Genomic DNA, 22,548 nt, shown 5'->3' with positions numbered 1-22,548 from the left:
GTGCATTAGGCTCCCTGCCTCATTTTAATTCATTCTTCATTGATATTTCATTTTCTCCCAGTTGTACATACCAGGGATTCACTCACTTTTCACACGAAATCCCATTTTTAACCCGATAATATATATAACATAATTATATATATATATATATATATATATATATATATATATATATATATATATATATTTGAATATATATATACTATATATATGTATATCTATATACTGTACATACATTTACATGCGTGTATTTATGTATGTATATATACAAGCAGGCAGCAATACATTAAAACAATATGGAAACAGATAGAGAAGAGCTGATAGAGAAAGCTCTGTATATACCTACATGAGCCCATTTACGGGCAACGAACTTGCTGCAATCATTTCTCTTCACAAATGACGGCAATTCCACATTCAGCGCCAACGGAATTTCCCACAGGACATTTTTTTTTCCTTTTTTTTTTAGGAGGAAAAATAAGGGAGATATTCAAGGGCAGTCTTACTCTGTGTTTCGTTGGACGTCCAGGAATAACTATACACTGTAAGAGTTGTTGCTCGAGGCTTTGGCAAGTTCCTCGTGGGACGAGTCGGTAGAGTTCTCGGTTAGCACTCTGCTAGGCCCGAGTTCGAGTCTCCGACCGACAATGAAGAATTAGGGGGATTTATTTCTGGTGGTAGAAATTCATTTCTCGGTATAATGTCGTTCGGATTCCACAATAAGCTGTAGGTCCCGTTGCTAGGTAACCAACTGGTTCTTAGCCACGTAAAATAAGTCTAATCCTTCGGGCCAGCCCTAGGAGACCTGTTAATCAGCTCAGTGGTCTGGTTAAACTAAGGTATACTTTACTTCTTTTTTTTTCGAGGCTTTGGCAGTGATGGAGGAGACGATAGCAAATGTTACCAACAGGAACAATTGTTGTTGTCGCTTGATCAGGGAATCTGAGCAGCGTTGGGTTTGGTAAATACTTGGATGGGTGACGTTGTCGACCAAACTGTCTTTGACCATCTCAGGGTCGGAGCATGGATCTTCCAACATTATCCGAAAAGAAATTGCTCTGAGAAAGACAATAGCGAAACAGAAATTCTTGTATTCTGGATGTTTTCATGAAAGACCTATGATTTCAACGATGTAATCTCGCTTTTCGAGAATTTATTTTTCCAGCGTAAAATGAATAGATATTAAATATACAACTTTCAGTTTTTTCCTAGTATAATAGAACGACAGAATAGGCTACAAATAATATTTTTTAGCGTAGCGTGGTGGCGGTACCTTCGAATCTTCTTGAGAATATGAGCGCCCCTTGTGGATATAAGAAGTAAATATTAAGTAAAAATCTACAGTTATGTACATGAGTAAGGCTGTATTTATCCAAATGCTAAAAATAATGCATACAACCTTACTCATTCATAATTGTGGATTTTTAATCATTTCCCGTCACAGTATAGTGACGCACTATAGATTAGGAATAAATATTCCTAGAGGAATAATTTTTCATTAATGCTAGAAATTAGCTATACTGACGATAGAGTCAATAAATATTTTAGTAATACACTAAAGGAAAAAAATATTCGAAAAGAGAATAACGCAGAGGTTACTGAACATAACTGAAGCAAAATGACCTCAGCCGGCGGTAAATACGGAACAAAGGAAATGAGTAGCAAAACAGTGGTTCAAACAAAGTAACAGAACTTTTGTTCCTTTTGGCTTAAAATCAGTAAAATCTGACATCATGTGACAAAGGTGACATGAAACGATAAAGTGCAACAAAAATAACAAGTCTTATTATAAAAGGACCGATAGGGATAATAGCGATATCTACCTTTATAAATGTGGAGGTCATGACGTAATAATGATTATTTCCGTTTTACACTAGCCATTGCTCTCGATTTTGATGCGAGATGAAGGGATAAATGAGGAGGTATGTTAAACAATATCAACAGACACTCAGACGTTCTATATATATATATATATATATATATATATATATATATATATATATATATATATATACTTTATATATATGTATATATTTTTTTATATATGTGTGTCTGTTAATATTGTTTAACATATCTCCTCATTTATTCATTTATCTGACATCAAACTCGAGGGCAATATTTGATATAATAAGGAAGTATATATTATTATACGCTATATGTTCATGTGAGCGGACGTTTATCATGCATTTTGAAATCTATATGGGTTAATTAAAAAGATGCAAAATACCTGTCGATGAAGCATTTCGAAATAGGGAAAGTCAACCATTTAATAAATTCCTGGCTTGAATGTTTATTCGTCTGTTTCCAATTACAATGCGCGCACAAAGAAAAGTTGTCATAAATGTTCCAGAAAACCGAATGAAACTGCGGTTGAATATTGGCATGTAAAAAGCACTTGAGGATCATTGCACCTCTTAGGGAGAAGCTCATTTCCTTTCTCATATCGCAATTCATGGCCAAGTCATTACCAGCTAAAAATATTTATCGTTTCTTAATGAGAACAATGGCTCATAGCGAGGTGGTGGTCGCCAAAGACCGCAGTCGGATTAGGAAAATTGGGTTTGGAGTTTTTTCTTTCTCCCGTTCTTTTTTTCAACGAGAGAGAGAGAGAGAGAGAGAGAGAGAGAGAGAGAGAGAGAGAAGAGAGAAAAGGAAAAGGAGGAAGGTCCGCCCATAAAGGAAGGGAAACTATGAGTATAAGGGAAGGAATGTGATATACCGGAAGAATTATGGCGAGCAGTTAAGGAAAGAAATAAGATTCGAGTGCAGGGAGTCGCGGTAAGCAGGATAGCTAGAGAGTGAATTAGTGGGTTGATTGAGAGGATACAGCATAAATTGGGGCGTCAGAGAAAGAAGCTTAATTAGGGGAGGAAACGAAAATAAAGGGATGAAGGCGAAATGCAGATAATGAAAAGGAGATTAACCGACGAATTTTTGAAATGAGGAAGACATTTCCTCGGGTAAAACGAAGCAATGTAAACGAACAGCAGACCATGGCGTGAAAATGAGTAGGGACAGTCTACGGAATGGGAGGTGACAGGTAATCTGAGTCCCGAGAGTCACCTGTGCGATCAAAAGAAAGACGAGAAACAAGAACGTTTTATTAGAGTAAAAACGATCAACGGGTAAAATGGCGACATTAAGACGAGTTCTTGGAAGGACTTCGGAAAAGAACCGAAGGAAATTGTGGGAGAGAATAGGATAAAAAGGATGTTCAAGGAAGTCGTAAAAGAGCCACGGAAACGAGCACTAAGGATATTTTATTTTCTTTTTTTCTTTTATTAGCTTTTCTTAAAATTCATTAATGTAGGATATTGTACAGCCGATTACATCTCTTAAAATTCACAACGCTTAGCGGAAACACTCCGGTTTCTTGTAACCCTGCCTCTATTGCCGTGATTATTTTTTTTTTTTTTTTTTTTGTAATACCCTAATAGAGGATTTCGTTTTGAAGATTACATCTAATATTCCTAAGCTTTATGAAAATCGGTTACGTGGGACGTTGATCTATCACCAAAGCTCTTAACGTAAAATTCTTTATGGTTGCTTACGACTTGTAATAACCCCAATTTTTTCCACATTGTAGTTGAACATAAAACCTTATATTGGAATTATTAATTTTTTAATCTCTTAATGAAGAATTTTATATAACCGATTGTATTTTATAAATTCCATAAATTGGAACTATTTATTTTCTTAATCTCTTAATGAAGAATTTCATATAGTCGTTTGTATTTTATAAATTCCGTAAATTGGAATTATTTATTTTCTTAATCTCTTAATGAAGAATTTTATATAGCCCATTGTATTTTATAAACTCCATAAATTGGAATAATTTATTGTCTTAATCTCTTATTGAAGAATTTTATATAACCGATTGTATTTTATAAATTCCGTAAATTGGAACTATTTATTTTCTTAATCTCTTAATGAATAATTTTATATAGCCGTTTGTATTTTATAAATTCCGTAAATTGGAATTATTCATTTTCTTAATCTCTTAATGAAGAATTTTATATAACAGTTTGTATTTTATAATTTCAGCGCTAAATGATCATTCTAGGAACATCTTTTTTTAATCCATTAATGAAGACTTTCTTTTCGCATAACTAGATATCATTTTTTTCGCTATTTTTATCTTTTCTTTCTGTCTCTTAGCAAAGAGTTTTGTACACACGATGATTTCAAAATTCTCCACCTTTAGGTAAAGCCGATTAGTTATAAGGAAAGTTAAACCTTTTTCAGTAGTTCTTCTTGTATTACAATTTCAGTAAAAAAAAAAATTAAAAAAAATCTGCGTAGCCGATGACATCTACTATTTCTACCAGTCGTTGGATACATTTATTTACCAGGCATGCCAGTTTAATATTCTGAAAAACGAGGAAAATAAGAATCAGCTGCAGAATGCCGATATCATAAGAATATTTTCATTACTTTTTTGTTGTTAAGTTATTGTAGAATAATTCACAGTTACCCTCTTATTGCTTATTCTCTTACAGAACTATTTAACGTTAAGTATATTTTATTAATGTTTATTATCGAATTGAAAAGTTAAATAATCCTCACAATATGTCGTCAAAAGATAATTTCGTTAAATTAATAAAAGATAAATGAATATTTTCTGTTATGATCTCAGCACCATTCAGTCTGAATGGACTGTCAATAGCAAAAAGACATGCATGAATTTCATCTTTTTATCACTGGCTGATCAAAAAATAATTTTCTATGAATTACATTATTCCAAGTAAGAGATTTATTTTCCGATTACCTTGCATGTCTGATTTCCTCGGGAACTAAGAAGGATTACTCGGCATTTACGCAATCTAGGTATGATGCCACGGTAGTTGTCATTTAATATCTGGTACATTTTTAACTCCGTTTTTCAGCAATACCACCAATACGCCAACTCTCTTGAAAGCTGTTGCATGTTGCATGACTCTCATCATGAATAAAATATTTGTCAAAAGCTATGATTTAAAATACAATGTATTTTTTGTGTAGATATTTTGGATTCAAAAATAATATTCGTTGTTCGGCTATCGAATATTATACGGTCAGCGACATCATAATATGTTCATAGGTATATGAATAATATACGTATGCAAAATAGACACGCGCAAGTAACATGCATTTATCTGGAACACATTCGTTAGTGTTTGCGCGCGTGCCCTTCTAAGTAAGACCGAAATATGTATAAAAATCTGTTGTGTTTTTGTTCTGAAACCGGTGAAATCTGGGTTACGCAATACCAAACATGGGTTGTGCGATAAAAGTAATCGTACATGTATTTAAAGATGCGCCGTGTGTATAAACACGAGTCTTTTTTCTTATTTTACGTATGTTAGTAAGCATCTTTGATCTGTACGGCTAACCTAGGCCATTTCTCTATAAATATATCGTCATCATATCAACGTCAAATCGAGGAATTTAGCCCAGGAAATTTACCGTTTCTAATATCTTGGCTTATATAAATTCCTCATAATTATTTTTACATTCAGGAAAGCCATTGCATGGCCGTTGCTGGATGTCCGTTTCTACTCTTATTAGTTTTTCTGTAAAAGAAAACTATTGTGCCTGCTTTGTCTGTCCGTTCGTACTTTTTTCTGTCCGCCTTCAGATCTTAAAAACTACTGAGGCTAGAGGGCTGCAAATTTGTATGTTGATCATCCACCCTCCAATCATCAAACATACCAAATTGCAGCCCTCTAGCCTCAGTAATTTTTTTTTTATTTTATTCAAGGTTAAAGTTAGCCATAATCGTGCTTCTGGCAACAATATAAGATAGGCCACCAACGTCCCGTGGTTAAAGTTTCATGGACCGCGGCTCACACAGCGTTATACCGACACCACCAAAAGATAGATCTATTTTCTGTGGCCTTGATTATGCGCCGTAGCGGCTGTGCAGAAAACTCGACTGCGCCGAAGAAACTTCGGCGCATTTTTTACTCGTTTTATTTCCTTAATTAGTTTTTCTTCAGACTGTGAGGTATAATTTTGCAGCGGCTCAGAGCAGAACTCACGAAATTAAGTACGCAAACCACAGGTGTATAAATTGATTGGTTGTTATATCAGGGGTCATCTAGCGCCAGGGTAATTGTCGCCCACCGCCGTACCCCAGTTGTGTAGACCATAGGCATATTAGGGAATACTCGACTAAGTTGTTAAATCTAAGTATTAATCTAATGTTTCATTTATCTGTTTTGCTCTCTCTCCATTTAATCTAAACACATTCAGTAAACTGATGAATTTCTCAGCGAGATTCTTATACCAGGGCATCAAAATATGTTCTTATCATTTATGGTAGGTTATGTAAGCTTAATTGTGTACTGGATTTGCACGCATTCCATTTCATTATCAGTTGCAATTATTTATATTTAATAAATCTGCGAATCTCACAGAAGCATATGGGTGAAAGTATTTCAGAGTATATTCGAAAAGTTCATAAATATATTTCATTACAAGTAATCATTTCTGACATACAAGGGCATATAGCCTCTTCTGGTGGGAAACATGGTTATGAATGTTTATAAACAGTTTATACAAAACTTATCACTATAATTTAGGCTTATTCAAATCTCCACCTTGCCAATGAAAATCTGAAATGAAATCTTTTACCGAAATTAAATTTTCATTCCCCGAAATAAACATTAGCACATTTTCTAGTGGATTATACTGTTCCACAAGGGGTCTTGCACTAAGTTGGTTACAGTATCAGGATATGTGAATGATTTACAATTTTTTTGTGGACAGAATTCGCATGGTAATATAGAATCCCTAGAAGTAAACTGGTTCATGGAATGAAATTAGGTCTATCCAATTCGATTTTTTAAGTGAACGAATTCTTAGTTGTGCGAAAGAACTGTACCGTTTCGTTAATTTCAAGAAGACAGTTTGAATAAATTCCAACGCCTCTTTATGAAATCTGTATTTACAGCGGGTTTGAAACAGCGTCCGTGTGTATGGAAGTGCCAGCTGCAAGAATACTGTCACAATCTATGCAACTGGGAATTATGCTCACAGCATCGTCTCTACCTCACCGTGAGTAAGACATCTATCTACTGCATTCCAAATTTGCCTGAAATAACATTTCGGAGACATTCCGGATTTGGTTTTCTTTATTGCAAGGATACAAGGAAAGCCACTTCGTATGAAGTTGCCGCTTGTGAGTTGGTTCAAATAAAGACATTATATTCAAGTCACATCAGCCACGTTTATCACTCTTGAGCCGTTTAAGGGAACAGCGTTATTCCCAAGACATTTGAGAGAGGGCCATTACCCATGAGTCGCTCAAGTAATTATCATTGTTCCGAAGGGTGTTTGGGTAAGGCGGCCCGTTCTGAGTCGCTAAACCTTACCTGTCACTTGAGTCGTTTAAGAGGCAAGCACTATTCGCCGAGTCACTCTGTATAAAGCTATTTCTCCTCGACTTGTGTGAATGAATAGAATGACAGTATTTCCTTGGGTGTTTAGAGTGTTATTACTGCCTAGTCGCTGAAAAGAATGACTTGATCGCCAAGTCGCTTTAGACTACTGTATTTTTCCACAATCGTTTCACTGACAAGCAGTCGTATTACAAAGTCTGCTCTGAACAAAGCCATTATATCAAAGTCGTTTGAAAGTGACCAATCTATTAGAGTAAAATATTGAAAGTTTAATACATACATACACACACACACACACACACACATATATATATATATATATATATATATATATATATATATATATATATATATGATTATTATCACTTTTGTACGTGATTCATTTATCACACATTACCATAGGTGAAAAATAAGAGACAGGGTGTAGGTCCTGACCTACACCCTGTCTCTTATTTTTCACCTGTGGTAATGTGTGATATATATATATATATATATATATATATATATATATATATATATATATATATATATATATATATATATATGTATATGTATGTATGTATGTATATATATACATATATACATATATATATGTATATATGTAAGGGTATGTAGACGGAAATTTTTTGTTTAAATAAAGCATTTTTTTATATTTATTTTTCATTTATAATCAACAGCTCAGGACTGTGTCAAGTGCACAACGTCAAAATGAAAGCAAGCCGAGATATAAACTTTATAAAAAGATTTCAGGCACAATTGCAAGCATCAAAATCTTATGGGATCTTTCCTCTAGTCACTCGAGCTTTCGAAAATTTATATCAGACTGAATATTAAACCTTATTGTTTCATTTATGGAGTCACATATAACGTACGTGGGGTTTCCACGCTTCCATTTTTTAAAAGCCTATGATTGAAGTGTAAAATAATTCTTTACGTATATTTTGAAAAAAAAAATCTTTCAACCTAACACACACCCCCCCCCATGATATGTATTATATAAAAAGCATTCACTTAATCCAGTGGTTCTCAAACTGGGGGTAATTAACCCCGTGGGGGTAACGAGGCACTTTCTAAAATTATAATTCTTTGGAGTAAAATTCAGTAAATTTATAAATAATAATAATAAATAAATAAATCAATAAATAATACAGAAGTAAATAGATTAATTTCTTACACATAAAATGCACTAGAAATTAAGCATTCCAATATTTTTCTTTCCTTTACATTATAACTTCACATAACTGAAGAGGAATGGGCTAGGGGTACCGGTGGTCTATCACACCACTGCCCCCGGGGGTAACGACACCCAAAAATTTGAGAACCGCTGACTTAATCTTTTATGCATGTGTGTGTGCGTGTCTTTTTTTTTTTTTTTTTTAACAGACGCTTCCTGGAGTCTCTTAGCATTTGATCAATGACGCCGAAATGCGAAATGCATGAATTTTGAATGGACCTAATTCACCCATTGACAAATTACGTGGTCTAAGGATAATTGTCATTATTCTATACTGAATGCGTGTGCCAACAACTCTCGATGACGTGTGAAGATGATGTCAAATTTGCGAGTGTAGGAATGATGCTATTTCCTTATAGCTTGAGAAGCAGTAAAAGTCTCGACTTAAAAGATCATTTTACACTTAATAATGGGATACTATAAAATAGTTCCGATATTTCGCTCTCTGGTCTGGGAATAGACGTTAATGGAAAATTTTATAAATTCTCACATATTACAAGGAAATAAAAACAGAATTCGGATTTTTTAAAGGGTATTTAAATTATAATTCCGATTTACAAATGAGAAATAGTAAAAATAATTTGATTTACTAAATGAAAAAGTAAACTATTCTGACAAATTACATTGGAAAATTAGCGTAATTTGAATTCATTAAAAGTATAAATTAAAAGATTCTTATTTACCTCATAGGAAAAATAATCCTAATTCTGCTTTATTCAGTGGAAAAAAGAATATCGATATATCAAATATGTAATTAAACGTCATTGCGATCTCGTAAACTGGAAAAATAAACAACCCTGATTTATTAAATGGAAAATTCTGGGTTATTAACTTAATCTTAAAATTGTTAATTATCACCCAACCCCGATCCTCATTCACTTCTATGTGTCTCTCTTTATCTCTTATTCCAAATTTTTTATTACTGAATATTCATATATATATATATATATACATATATATATATATATATATATATATATATATATATTATATATATATATAAATATATATGTATATATATATATATATATATATATATATATATATATATATATATATATATATATATATATATATATATATATATATATATATATATATATATATATATATATATAAATATATATATATATATATATATATATATATATATATATATATATATATATATATATATATATATATATATATATATATATATATATATATATATATATATATATATATAAATATATATATATATATATATATATATATATATATATATATATATATGGCAAATAACATTTTTTTTTGTGCGTTATGTGGTTAATCGGGAAAGCCGTGAAAGCGAATTTCTTTAAATATCCATTGCTATATATAATAAAATATATATTAATGTACTTGAACGCATAATTTATTTTTCATTAACATCAAATTGTTAGGGATGTTATAAAAAAATATTATTTTGTTACGAAAAAAAAAGAGAATTGAAGTCATTGCTGGCGTCTCAGATTTTTTCCAGTTCTTGGGTAAGAAATATTATGATATTATTAGTCGTAGACACTAAAATGATCAGAGATACTCAAGTCACAAGCTGTGAATTGTGCGAAGCGCTTACTTAGACGCAGACGCGAAGAAGGATTTGCGTTTTGTAGAGATATACCTCGACAGTACCTTTGCAATGGAGACCGCTGTAGCCAAACCTTGACCAAAAGTGAGTTAGTACTTGTATGAAATATATTTCCACGCACACTGAAACCTGCATCTCGGAAAAGTCTTTGAGCGCTCTTTTCACAACGGGTTTTAAGGCCTCTGCCTCAAAAGGACTAGAATGCAGCCCTGCCGCTTGATAAACGCTGCGAACTTTGGAGATAAGGATTTCAGCTCAGGTCTCCCCAGGAGTGAGGAAAAGCTACCAGTCAGGTTCAGGGGGATTAATCTTTCAGTGTATCGCAGGAGGGGGACAGAGATTTGATGCCTTGGAATCAAATGGTTGCAGACTGGAAGATCACAACTGGAGAAGCGTTAACAGAGGATAAAGATAGATGAATTGTTTTATGTGTATATGTATATATATATATATATATATATATATATATATATATATATATATATATATATATATATATATATATATATATATTTACACAAGAATATATGTATCCACACATAAATATATATATATATATATATATATATATATATATATATATATATATATATATACATATATATATATATATATATATAAATATATATATATATATATATATATATATATGTGTGTGTGTGTGTGTATATATGCATATACCTGTATGCGTTTAGGACATACATGCCCTCCATATTTCGAATAACGAGTGGAGTTGAGAATATTTTTCAATTCTTATTTTCATAGAGACAAAAATATAAAAATACAGGCAGGTATAGTGGGAAACTTATAGGGTAAACGGATCATTACAATTACTTAAAGGAAAATTTACAAAGCTGATATTTCCGCCCAGTAGTTAATACTCTTACGGTCGTATTTATGGACAGGAATGAAAATATTAATATAATGTCACGAACCTGCATAAATATTTCACCCATTTTTTATTCATTTTTTTAATTAATTGGTTTTATAAATTAACGCATTGTGTTCAGCATGATAAAGTGCGGTGGTTTTTTTTTTTTATAGTGTTTTGTTCTGTTTTTGCGTCAAGTTTTTTTTATTCATATTTAAAGCCTGGGTACTTATTTTATACCATTTCATTGCATTACTTTATTTTATTTGGTCACCTCTCAGGAGATGATTAATTTTTATTCGCTACATGTTTCTGTAACCATTTTTTCGTTCCACAGCCCCTCCTCAATACCCATAATACTTCTGTAACCATTTTAAATTCCATTACTTTTTTCATTTATTTCATTGTATTTTTTTTTTTTTAGATTTTTACAAATAGGCGATGAAATTGAAGTCACATCGCGCAAAGTTTTAAAAGTAGATAAATGAAAGAATTAGCATGTAGAACGTTTCTCAGAACAATGTTACTAATTCAAAACAAATGTTTTTATTTGACAAGTCTGTAATGGGTTCTCAGCGCGTCTACCACGTATTTATTTATCTAGCTTGTACAAATCTCTCTTTTTCCCTCTCTACTTTTATTCATTCTAATTCGTTCTTCATTTATTTCCACTGATGTATTTATGTATTTTTTTACCATTTTCTTATCATTTTAATTCGACTTGGAAATATTTAATAGTAGAAATCTTTGTTTTCTCAAAGCTTCCAGAATTCTCGTAAGACATTTTGCATTTTTACTAATTCCTTACCGGAACTCCAGCCATAATTACATTCTGCGAAAATATGACACGAGAGAGAGAGAGAGAGAGAGAGAGAGAGAGAGAGAGAGAGAGAGAGAGAGAGAGAGAGAGAGAGAGATGAAATACAAAATCAGCGAGCATTAGGACACACCACTTTCTCATTCGCTTTCGCAAAGGGGAATGTCCACCTTCGAAATGTTCATATATTCCATTAAATCCTACTGTACTTCTGCTAATCTTTGCAGTATATCATGTGCCTGGAACTTAGTTGACTCAGGTGGAATGCAAGGAGGCAGGAATAGGTATGTCGCCCGGTCAAAATTCTTTCTGAGAATCGAACGGTTATTACACTTGTGTCAAGGAAAAAGTTTGCATCTGCCTAAGGAATACTTCAGATAAAACGGAACTGTTAATCTAAGTTATGCGATGATAATCTAGAGGCGTCTAGTTTTCGGCTAAATTTAATTTATATCAGTAGTAAATATGATATTGTGCTTTAGTAACATTTGTAAGTATATATATATATATATATATATATATGTGTGTGTGTGTGTGTGTGTGTGTGTATACAGTATATACATACATAAGTATATATATATATATATATATATATATATATATATATATATATATATATATATATATATATATATATATATGTACATATAAATATATGTGTATATATATATATATATATGTATATATATATATATATATATATATATATATATATATATATATATATATATATATATATATATATATATATATATAAATGTATGGGTGTGCGTGTGCAGAGAGAGAGAGATAGAGAAACTTAAAACAACCTTTGAGCAGAAACTAAACTCCCCTTTAGGATCCATGTCTTGCTTTCCCCCAGACGGTATAATAAGAAGCCATAAATATGCCGAGAACTGTCGTTAAGTTACGTCATAAAACGCAAAGGAGAAAAACGGGAAAAAGGCGAAGAAAGAGGGAAAGAAAGAGAGAAAGGAGGTTTTTACCCCCAAAGAATAAAGATTCCTCGAATGATTTATGCATCCGCTTTGGCAGGGCAAAGAGAAAATGTATCCTCTAAGATGATTATTCCATTATAATTACTTGTAATCACTCGCTAATCACATTACCTCTCCTTTGAGGGAAGTGCGAGCCACGGCAAATATACACTTCGAGGCTTAAAGAAGGGGGAGGAGGAGGAGGAGAAGAAGAGGACAGGAAAAGAAGAGAGGGTGGACGAAAAGGAGCTAATAATAATGCTGATGACAACAGTAGAGGGATAAAAAACATCGAGGGTGGAGTAAAAACTTTTATTCATAAATTCTCAATAAATTTATTCGCGTCCCCTTTATGCGTTTAGACAAGGATTTAATGGCGAACGCCTGTGTAATGAGTAGTGTCATGAGATGGCCTGCTAATGATTACTTTCCGTCCTGTTATTAGATGGCCTGTTAAGGATAATTTCGAGGTTAAAAAGCATGCATGGTTGTATATACACGTGAAATATGCACCCACACTTAATGCCGCTTAATTTTTCTTTTGTTATATAGTTCGTCAGCAGAGGAATTCCCACCGAATACCAAGAAAATCATTCTGAGCAAAAGCAGCGCAATTTAAAGAGAACGGTTCCTCCTCTTCGATTTTAGTAACATGATAAAAGAATCGTATTTCCTCCATCCAATTGTTTTCATTATTATTACAAGATATTCTATTTAAATAAATATTTAAGGCACAAATGGGCCCATCCCCGCAACAGCATCTCATTTTCAATGATTTTCTGCGCGAATTGCAACCATAATTCCGCCAGTCTTTCATTAGGGCAAGTAGTTCAGCTCTATCGCTCTTGAACTAAGCCAAGCAAATGTGGGTCTCGCATGACACCCAAAGCTCGAGCGACGCCAGTTATGCACTTTCTCTTTCAATCTACATTGTGCCGTTCCGCGAGATGTTTCTCGCTCTATCTACCGCGTTTCGATCGGCGCCTGGCCAATATTTGAAGTGCTTTATCAGTCAGTCTGGGTGTCATCGCATTTGAATAAAAAGAGAAAATTGTATGAGGATGAAACCCTCAAATTTTCATTTTAGGCTTCGGGTAAAAAGAAAGACAGTTTTGAAAAATAATTTTATAACGCGATTTCCTCTCTTTGGGAGTGATTTTCGATATGGTTCATCTAAGCTAAACTGAGCTTCATTTATGAGTGCTTAAACCCCAAACACTGAACAGTGATTAGGAAAAAAGCTTCTGTGATGACAGAGGCGATCAGGAATTTCCTTTTTTTTTTATTTTTTGTAATTCACAGTCTATAGTTTCACTTTCCAACTGCAATGAGGAATTTTCTTTTTTTCGAAATTACAGCTTTTTATTTTATTATGTTGGTATAAATGCATTTATTGTGCGTCTGAAATACACATTTTCAAGGCTATTCCAAGATTTCGGACGCAAGTATAATTCACCGTATATCATTACCACCGTAAAAACAATTCTCTCTCTCTCTCTCTCTCTCTCTCTCTCTCTCTCTCTCTCTCTCTCTCTCTCTCTCTCTCTCTTTGAGGAGGAGAAATCAGAAATTATTCTAAAGTTTCAAAGAGCTTAAAGGTAAGAAAACATAATCTCCTCCCGTGGTACTAAATGACGTAATACAATATAACGATAATATTCCTTTGGCTTTTTGTCTTGTGATCATTATATTTCTGCTTGCTTTCGTGTCCCATCGTATTATAAATCTAAATATAAAAGGCTTGTTTCATCAAATGCAGAGCTGACGGACTAGAAATTGACCGTCATAACAAAATAGAAATTTTTTGCACAACTTTAAAAGTAAGAATAAGAGGATTTTAACGTTTTTAAGAAGGGCCGAAAATTAATTCGAAAGCTGTTTAAATTTTTCTCATTTTTTTTCATATATATATATATATATATATATATATATATATATATATATATATATATATATATATATACTGTATGCATATATATAAAGATGATAGAGTAGAAATGAGGGGAATATGCGGGGCTGAGGATGTGCGGTACAGAGAACAGGTTTTTGAGAGTGATTGAAAGATTTTGAGATTGGAGAGAAATGTAACTTGTGCTAGAATACCTGAAAAGGAGAGTGGCTAGTTTGGTGTCAGAGTTGGTCTAAGGCAAGAATGTGGAACGTTTTAAAACGTATTTAATATCTTGATCGATAAAATATGGGATATATGGCAAAGGACAGTAGATATCGGTGCAATATTTTGAATAAGGAAATACGCTGCGCATAAAATTGGAATGTTTGCAAGTGACAGAATTACCGATTTGGAGACGGAAGAGAAGTAGCAGAAACTAGTGAAAAGAGTCTGAAACTGCAAGAGGAGAAAATGCAAAGAAAAGGTGGTGATGTGCGAGGATGTGATTATGCATGTGCGATGCCTTTTATCATCATATTTAATCTTTTTTCATATTTTTTTACTCTTTGCGTGTTTCTACTATGCGACGTGTTGAAGTCAAGATAATATACTCTCTCTTAATACACTTACAGCTTGTAAGTATATTTGTACTCGTAATTGGCAATTGGGAATTAGACTGATATAGATACGAATATTAATATTTATAGCGGAGGAAGGAAAGCAGATATATAATTTGTATATGTATTTGAGAGTAAAATAGACTGATATAGATACGAATATTAATATTTATAGCGGAGGAAGGAAAGCAGATAACTTGTATATGTATTTGAGAGTAAAATAGACTGATATAGATACGAATATTAATATTTATAGCGGAGAAAGGAAAGCAGCTAACTTGTATATGTATTTGAGAGTAAAATAGACTGATATAGATACTAATATTAATATTTATAGGGGAGAAAGGAAAGCAGCTAACTTGTATATGTATTTGAGAGTAAAATAGACTGATATAGATACGAATATTAATATTTATAGCGGAGGAAGGAAAGCAAATAACTTGCATATGTATTTGAGAGTAAAATAGACTGATATACATACGAATATTAATATTTATAGCGGAGGAAGGAAAGCAGATAACTTGTATATGTATTCGAGAGTAAAATAGACTAATATAGATACGAATATTAATATTTAGAGCGGAGGAAGGAAAGCAGCTAACTTGTACATGTATTTGAGAGTAAAATAGACTGATATAGATACGGATATTAATATTTATAGCGGAGGAAGGAAAGCAGCTAACTTGTACATGTATTTGAGAGTAAAATAGACTGATATAGATACGAATATTAATATTTATAGCGGAGGAAGGAAAGCAAATAACTTGCATATGTATTTGAGAGTAAAATAGACTGATATAGATACGAATATTAATATTTATAGCGGAGGAAGGAAAGCAGCTAACTTGTACATGTATTTGAGAGTAAAATAGACTGATATAGATACGGATATTAATATTTATAGCGGAGAAAGGAAAGCAGATAACTTGTATATGTATTTGAGAGTAAAATAGACTGATATAGATACGAATATTAATATTTATAGCGGAGGAAGGAAAGCAAATAACTTGCATATGTATTTGAGAGTAAAATAGACTGATATAGATACGGATATTAATATTTATAGCGGAGGAAGGAATGCAGCTAACTTGTACATGTATTTAAGAGTAAAATAGACTGATATAGATACGGATATTAATATTTATAGCGGAGAAAGGAAAGCAGATAACTTGTATATGTATTTGAGAGTAAAATAGACTGATATAGATACGAATATTAATATTTATAGCGGAGGAAGGAAAGCAAATAACTTGCATATGTATTTGAGAGTAAAATAGACTGATATAGATACGGATATTAATATTTATAGCGGAGGAAGGAAAGCAGATATATAATTTATATATGTATTTGAGAGTAAAACAGACTGACATAGATACGAATATTAATATTTATAGCGGAGGAAGGAAAGCAGCTAACTTGTATATGTATTTGAGAGTAAAAAGAATAAAGGTAGGATGACACAAAAGGTGTGTCACGTTAAATGAGTAGCATACCCACCATGGAAACCATGGTGGGTAGGAATGAAATGACTGTTAAGTCCGCTTTCCTTGCTGGAGGTGAAATGATAGATCAGTGTTATGAGGTGGTTCGGTCATGGGGAAAGAAAGGAGGACGGAAGTTGTGTGAAAAGAGTTCGTAATTCCTACGGAGCGCGATTGTGCATGTAAGATAATACAACTGAATGCTGCAGTGATTGTATGGGGGTCCAAAGTGCTACTGGTGAACCTTCTAAGCAATTTTAGTATGAATTTGGCAGCATCCTGTGTCTTCTATATATGAAACTGTTAATACACAATTATATATATATATATATATATATATATATATATATATATATATATATATATATATATATATATATATATATATATATATAACTTGACTCCGTTCCCAAACACCAGGGGTTGCCTGTAACAAATATATATTTTTTTCTACATAGCGGAAAAAAGATATTTTCTCCCCGTGAAAATAAGAGTGAGATTTTTTTCCCCTCGGTGAGAGAAAACTTATTTTTCTCTAATGGAACGAATAAAATATTTTCAAACAGAGTGAAAGTAAAGGTTCCATTAATTAAACAACAAAAAATCGTCTACCCACAGTGCAGAGTATTTCTCTCTCTCTCTCTCTCTCTCTCTCTCTCTCTCTCTCTCTCTCTCTCTCTCTCTCTCTCTCTCTCTCTCATTCGCGTCTTTTTAACAGTTTATTAATTAAACTTCCCTTAAAAAGAGAAAATAACTTAAGCAAAAATTCGCATTTTACTAGGAATTTTTTTTTAATAACGCTGGTGGCATAGGGAAGTTAAATGTATTAAAAGATAATATCTATTCAGACACTATACATGTTAAATACTTAATAATGAAGATGAATTAATTAAGGCTCGCTTTATATGAGTCTCTCTCTGACTTTTTCGAATGCCGACCAGGAGTTGAAATCATTCTAAAAATTAAATTGTGTTTTAGAACGTAAGTAAAAGAATCATTTCTGAAGAGATGAAAATCAAGAATATGAAAGAGGAAAAACTGAATGGGTTTGAATCCGGTTCAAGAACTCGATAAAGAGAGGAAAAATCCTTCTTGATGAGAATGAGGAATCAGGAACCAAACCGTATTTATAATTAACAGGAAAAATATTTATCACTGATATATTTTACGGCTAAGATGATGTAAAAAAAATGATTTGGCTAAAAAGAATCAGTAATAAAAACACTGATATGACTGACATCTGGAGTCAAAAGAATAAAGACATTTCCATTTTATATACGCCTACACGGGCCACTTTTTTTCCTCTGTTCACATATTTTCTCTTTTTATTTTATTCATTCGTTTGCTTTTTATCTGTATATCTGTTACTGACGTGTGCTTCCCAGTAACGCTGTGAACGGTATGACTGGCTATATAATATATATATATATATATATATATATATATATATATATATATATATATATATATATATATATATATATATATATACATATATATATATATATATATATATATATATATATATATATATATATATATATAGGGAGAGAGAGAGAGAGAGAGAGAGAGAGAGAGAGAGAGAGAGAGAGAGAGAGAGAGAGAGAGAGAGAGAGAGAGAGAGAGAGAGAGAGAGAGTTATTTCCTCTGAGGGCTCACTTAAATGAGAGAGAGTTCAGGTAGGTGGTATTTATTTCCCTTGAAATAGCCCAATCCTCTCTCTCTCTCTCTCTCTCTCTCTCTCTCTCTCTCTCTCTCTCTCTCTCTCTCTCTCTCTCTCCCTCTTGGGCGTTGTAAATGGATGAAATATTAACCTCCTTTTATGCTGAAGGGCGGTATTAAAAGCTTTGTCATTTACATTTTTGGTTAAATATGTGCTTTCACTTGCCTTTCATATTTTTCCTAATTGTGAAAATTTAATCTGCTGACGTACAGAGAGAGAGAGAGAGAGAGAGAGAGAGAGAGAGAGAGAGAGAGAGAGAGAGAGAGAGAGAGAGAGAGCATAAGAGACTTTATATTATATTGGTACACTTAAGTATTTTTTTACTAATTGATATTAATTTTCTAATATTTCTTTTCGATGAAATTTGATAACCCAACTATGACATTTTCTGGTTTTGTTCTTCTTGAAAATGAATGAATTCTTTTATTCCAAAACGAAAAATTATATGCAATATTAAGAAGAAAAGAAATTGAGCAAAAGCTTAAAAAATGTTTCGTTAGATATAATTCTTTTGCAATATTCAATTTCATACTGAACTCTTCTATATCAAATTCATGAGCGTGGAAGAAGAGCTTTTAAATCTAATTACCAAGTTAATTATGCTCTAAAAAAGAGTCGTTATTTATAATGTAATCGATCACAAATGGAACATATCATAAAGAGATTTTGGCTTTATCTTTGTGTATTGTATTTTTCTTTTTGGAATTAGCTCCAGAGAGAGAGAGAGAGAGAGAGAGAGAGAGAGAGAGAGAGAGAGAGAGAGAGATAGTTAACGAGTTTGATATATATGAAATAAATTCATAAATATAAAAGTATATCAATGTAATGGAGAAAATTGGGTCATCCTCAGACATTTGTTCAGACCTTAAGGCTTATAATTATCTGAATAATAAACTATGAAAATAATGATCTCAAATGGAAAATATTGGCATAGGATGTTGCAAATTCCTTCCCAAGGACTAGACAAAAATGTTAAACTGACGTTGGAACAAACGATGAAATTCGGAAAATTGAAGATAGAAAGAAAACTTACGTTTATTTATTAGTTTATGAAAATTACGAAACGAACAAATATTCGCCTGAGAGACATGGAGTAGAGAGGTTGGGTATTCATTGTCGGGAAGAAAAATGTTTTTTTAGGAAAGTGAAGAACATTTATAAAAGAATAGAAGGGCATACGGAAAAAGATTGGAGATTTAAGCTGGTCTTAGAGTGTTTGCTACAAAAGCCCATCCAAATTAGTGAGCGAAACGACGTATGACGGAAATTTGATCGCAACAGCAAAAACTTGAACAATACATACACCAGAAAAAACTAAACTATTCCATAACAGAAAGAGCTAAACTTTTCCATCCGATCACACTGACAGCAACTGTGCAAAAGATAAATGAACCAATAACAAAATAAGCAAACGGAGAGGTGACAGGCGCTTAATCACGATGAGACCGCGTCCCGTGAGCATCGCTCACCTGTGACATAAGTGAAAGTCGCCGGTTTACCTGCTGACCACGTGGTTCGAAGCATCGCGCTCTAACGCAACCTCTCCAGAGTGGGTCCTCTCGGGCCCCATTCATTTCTCACTTCTGCGGCTCTGTTGTGGGGTTATTGGCCTTGGTCTTTATTCGTAAGTGGCTTGTTCTTTACGATTATTTCCACTCCTATCTTTTTTTTTTTTATCTGCATCCGCTGTTCAGGGATGAAAATCAGCTATAATTATATTTCTTTGAATACTTTTTCATCTATACTTATATTTCTTTGAATACTTATATGTCTTTGAATTCAATCTTTGTATCACTACTACTACTGCTGCTAATACAATAACAACAACTACTACTACTACTTCTACTACTACTACTATTGCAAGTATATTATTACGACTACTTTGAATAAGAATAAAGACAACTATTAAATTACGCTCTCTGTTTCTGCTGTTACGAAAATTGACACTTTGTATCTGTATGACTACACATACAGTATGTATATGTATACAAATATATATTTTTGTACCTTTAATATAAAGTTGTAGTTTTAGTCCTAAAATTGGCCCCCCCCCAAAAAAAAATAAATTTTTTTTACGTAAAGCATTAGAAGTGTTAAGGACACAAAACAGTTAGGATTATTTCTTTAGTTAATGTACATTTTTCCTAACTAAAGAATGATGAAATATTCCTCATTTCACTGAAATACGTTGTTTTTCACTACAATGCTTTAACATGGTTTTGTTCAGTAGCGGAGAGAGAGAGAGAGAGAGAAAGAGAGAGAGAGAGAGAGAGAGAGAGAGAGAGAGAGAGATTAAATATACCGTATGGTTTGATTTACCTTTGCTGTAGGAAATACCAACGTTTTATACTTCCCTTCTCTACGTACACACCTCATCTTCGTCGGTAAATGCTAATCTCCACACATAAAAATAATCACCAAAACAATAACGAAAAATTCACATTAAAGCAACACTTACCTGGCATCGACATTCCTCCTTCAGCGACGCATGCAGACAGCCCCTTGGCAACGCTGAAAGAAATCGGGTCAGGTCAACTCAGGTCAAACAGATTTCCCAACGTGAATAGAGTAAGGTCACCACCATTGCCACCTCCATTCGAGATTCTCTAGGATGGATTTCAGAGAACAATTACGATTTATTATTACTGTTGGTTACTGCTGCTTCACTGGGCACTACTAACGAGTACGCGTAGCGAACCTGTTCGTTAGCTCACAACAATGAATTAGTATTGCTTCTCCTTCGCCGGTTGACGATCTTGTTTCCGCAATTTTTCTTTTTCGTTTATTTTTTCTTTCTCAGGCGACTGGCGGCTGCACTGTGGTATAGATCTCTGGTTTGGTTTTGTCTTATATTCGCCTATGTTTATTGTCAGTAAAGTATTATCCTGCTGTTTCGCATCCTCTCAACATTCTGCGGCTTATTGCAAAGGCTGGTTACTCTTTTGACTCATGCAAGTCGTAACTTTTGACCTTATGAGCGACAAAGGTAAGTCTATTTTGCCTCTCTCAGGCTTTTAAAAAGCGGCCATTGGTTTTTATATGCAGGGACTGCCCTGCTCAAAAGTGTTGAAAAACATACGAAATAAAAAACACAACTGCTCTTTTACCTCAGTCTCCAAAAAACCAAACCAAAACACAAAAAAAAATACGGAAAGGGATCATAAATATTCATAGATATTTGTAAAGGGAGAGAAAGGGAAAGGGGAGGAGGAGGGAAGATTATCGAATAACACGGATGTATTTATTCAAGCAAAATCTCCCATCGTTTTATGCATATGTGAAACGGATCATCATATCTGTGTGAATGAAAACAACACGCGGCAAATTTCTTTTTATTTCTTGCTTTCTCTAGCAGATAGAACGGTATTTGAGGATGGCAGTACTTAGTATGGGTTTTCTAAGGCATGGGGAAACTCCTTCCTTTCGGTATATCTACGATCTGTGGGACATCGTTAAGTTTTGTGGGTGGGGCGATAGGCGAGGCGTGTCCGACCCGGGACCAAGACGGGGCGCGTCTAACTCCCACGACCACTCAGCAAACACTGAGCAGGTAGAGGCTGACGGAGTGTCGGGAGTCTCAACACGAGTGACCTAAGTTGGTGTGTGTGTGCGTGTGTGTGTGTGCTGTGTGTTTGTGCGTGGACGTCTGTATCTGCGTGTCTTGAGTGGGAAGGGAATGTGCTTATGTCAATTTTTTCTCCCATGTCACAGAAAAGAATAAGGCAAAAATATTCGTGCTATTTCGTATGAGGAGAGGCTCGCAAGCGATAAAATTTTGAGGAGAATATAATGTGAAATATTGAACAGGTCATCGCACTTCGACATAAACATACATGCATACATAGATACACATGGCATACATCCATACAAACGTACTGGGGAGAGTGGTGCTTGGCGACATGCTCCGTTTACTTGTAGGTGGGTCACCGAAATTATTTTCCAAATA

The 22,548-nt window shown here is 33.4% G+C and overlaps 1 protein-coding gene across 2 annotated transcripts in view; it reads right to left on the bottom strand.

Annotated features, from left to right (window-relative positions):
• Positions 1-22,146, bottom strand: part of LOC136828689 (uncharacterized) — a 486,022-nt gene extending 463,876 nt beyond the window's left edge. Inside the window, exon 1 of one of the 2 annotated variants that reach the window (XM_067086816.1) lies at positions 21,061-22,146. The gene's annotated coding sequence lies outside the window, so the exon portion shown is untranslated. The remainder of the gene's footprint in view (positions 1-21,060) is intronic. The other variant, XM_067086814.1, reaches the window with a different exon arrangement.
• Positions 22,147-22,548: the final 402 nt, after the last annotated feature.

The sequence above is a fragment of the Macrobrachium rosenbergii genome, chromosome 43 (assembly GCF_040412425.1).
Source record: "Macrobrachium rosenbergii isolate ZJJX-2024 chromosome 43, ASM4041242v1, whole genome shotgun sequence".
Lineage (NCBI taxonomy): Eukaryota > Metazoa > Arthropoda > Malacostraca > Decapoda > Palaemonidae > Macrobrachium > Macrobrachium rosenbergii.
Note: the sequence above shows the minus strand (reverse complement) of the source record. Positions and strands in the feature narration are given on the sequence as shown.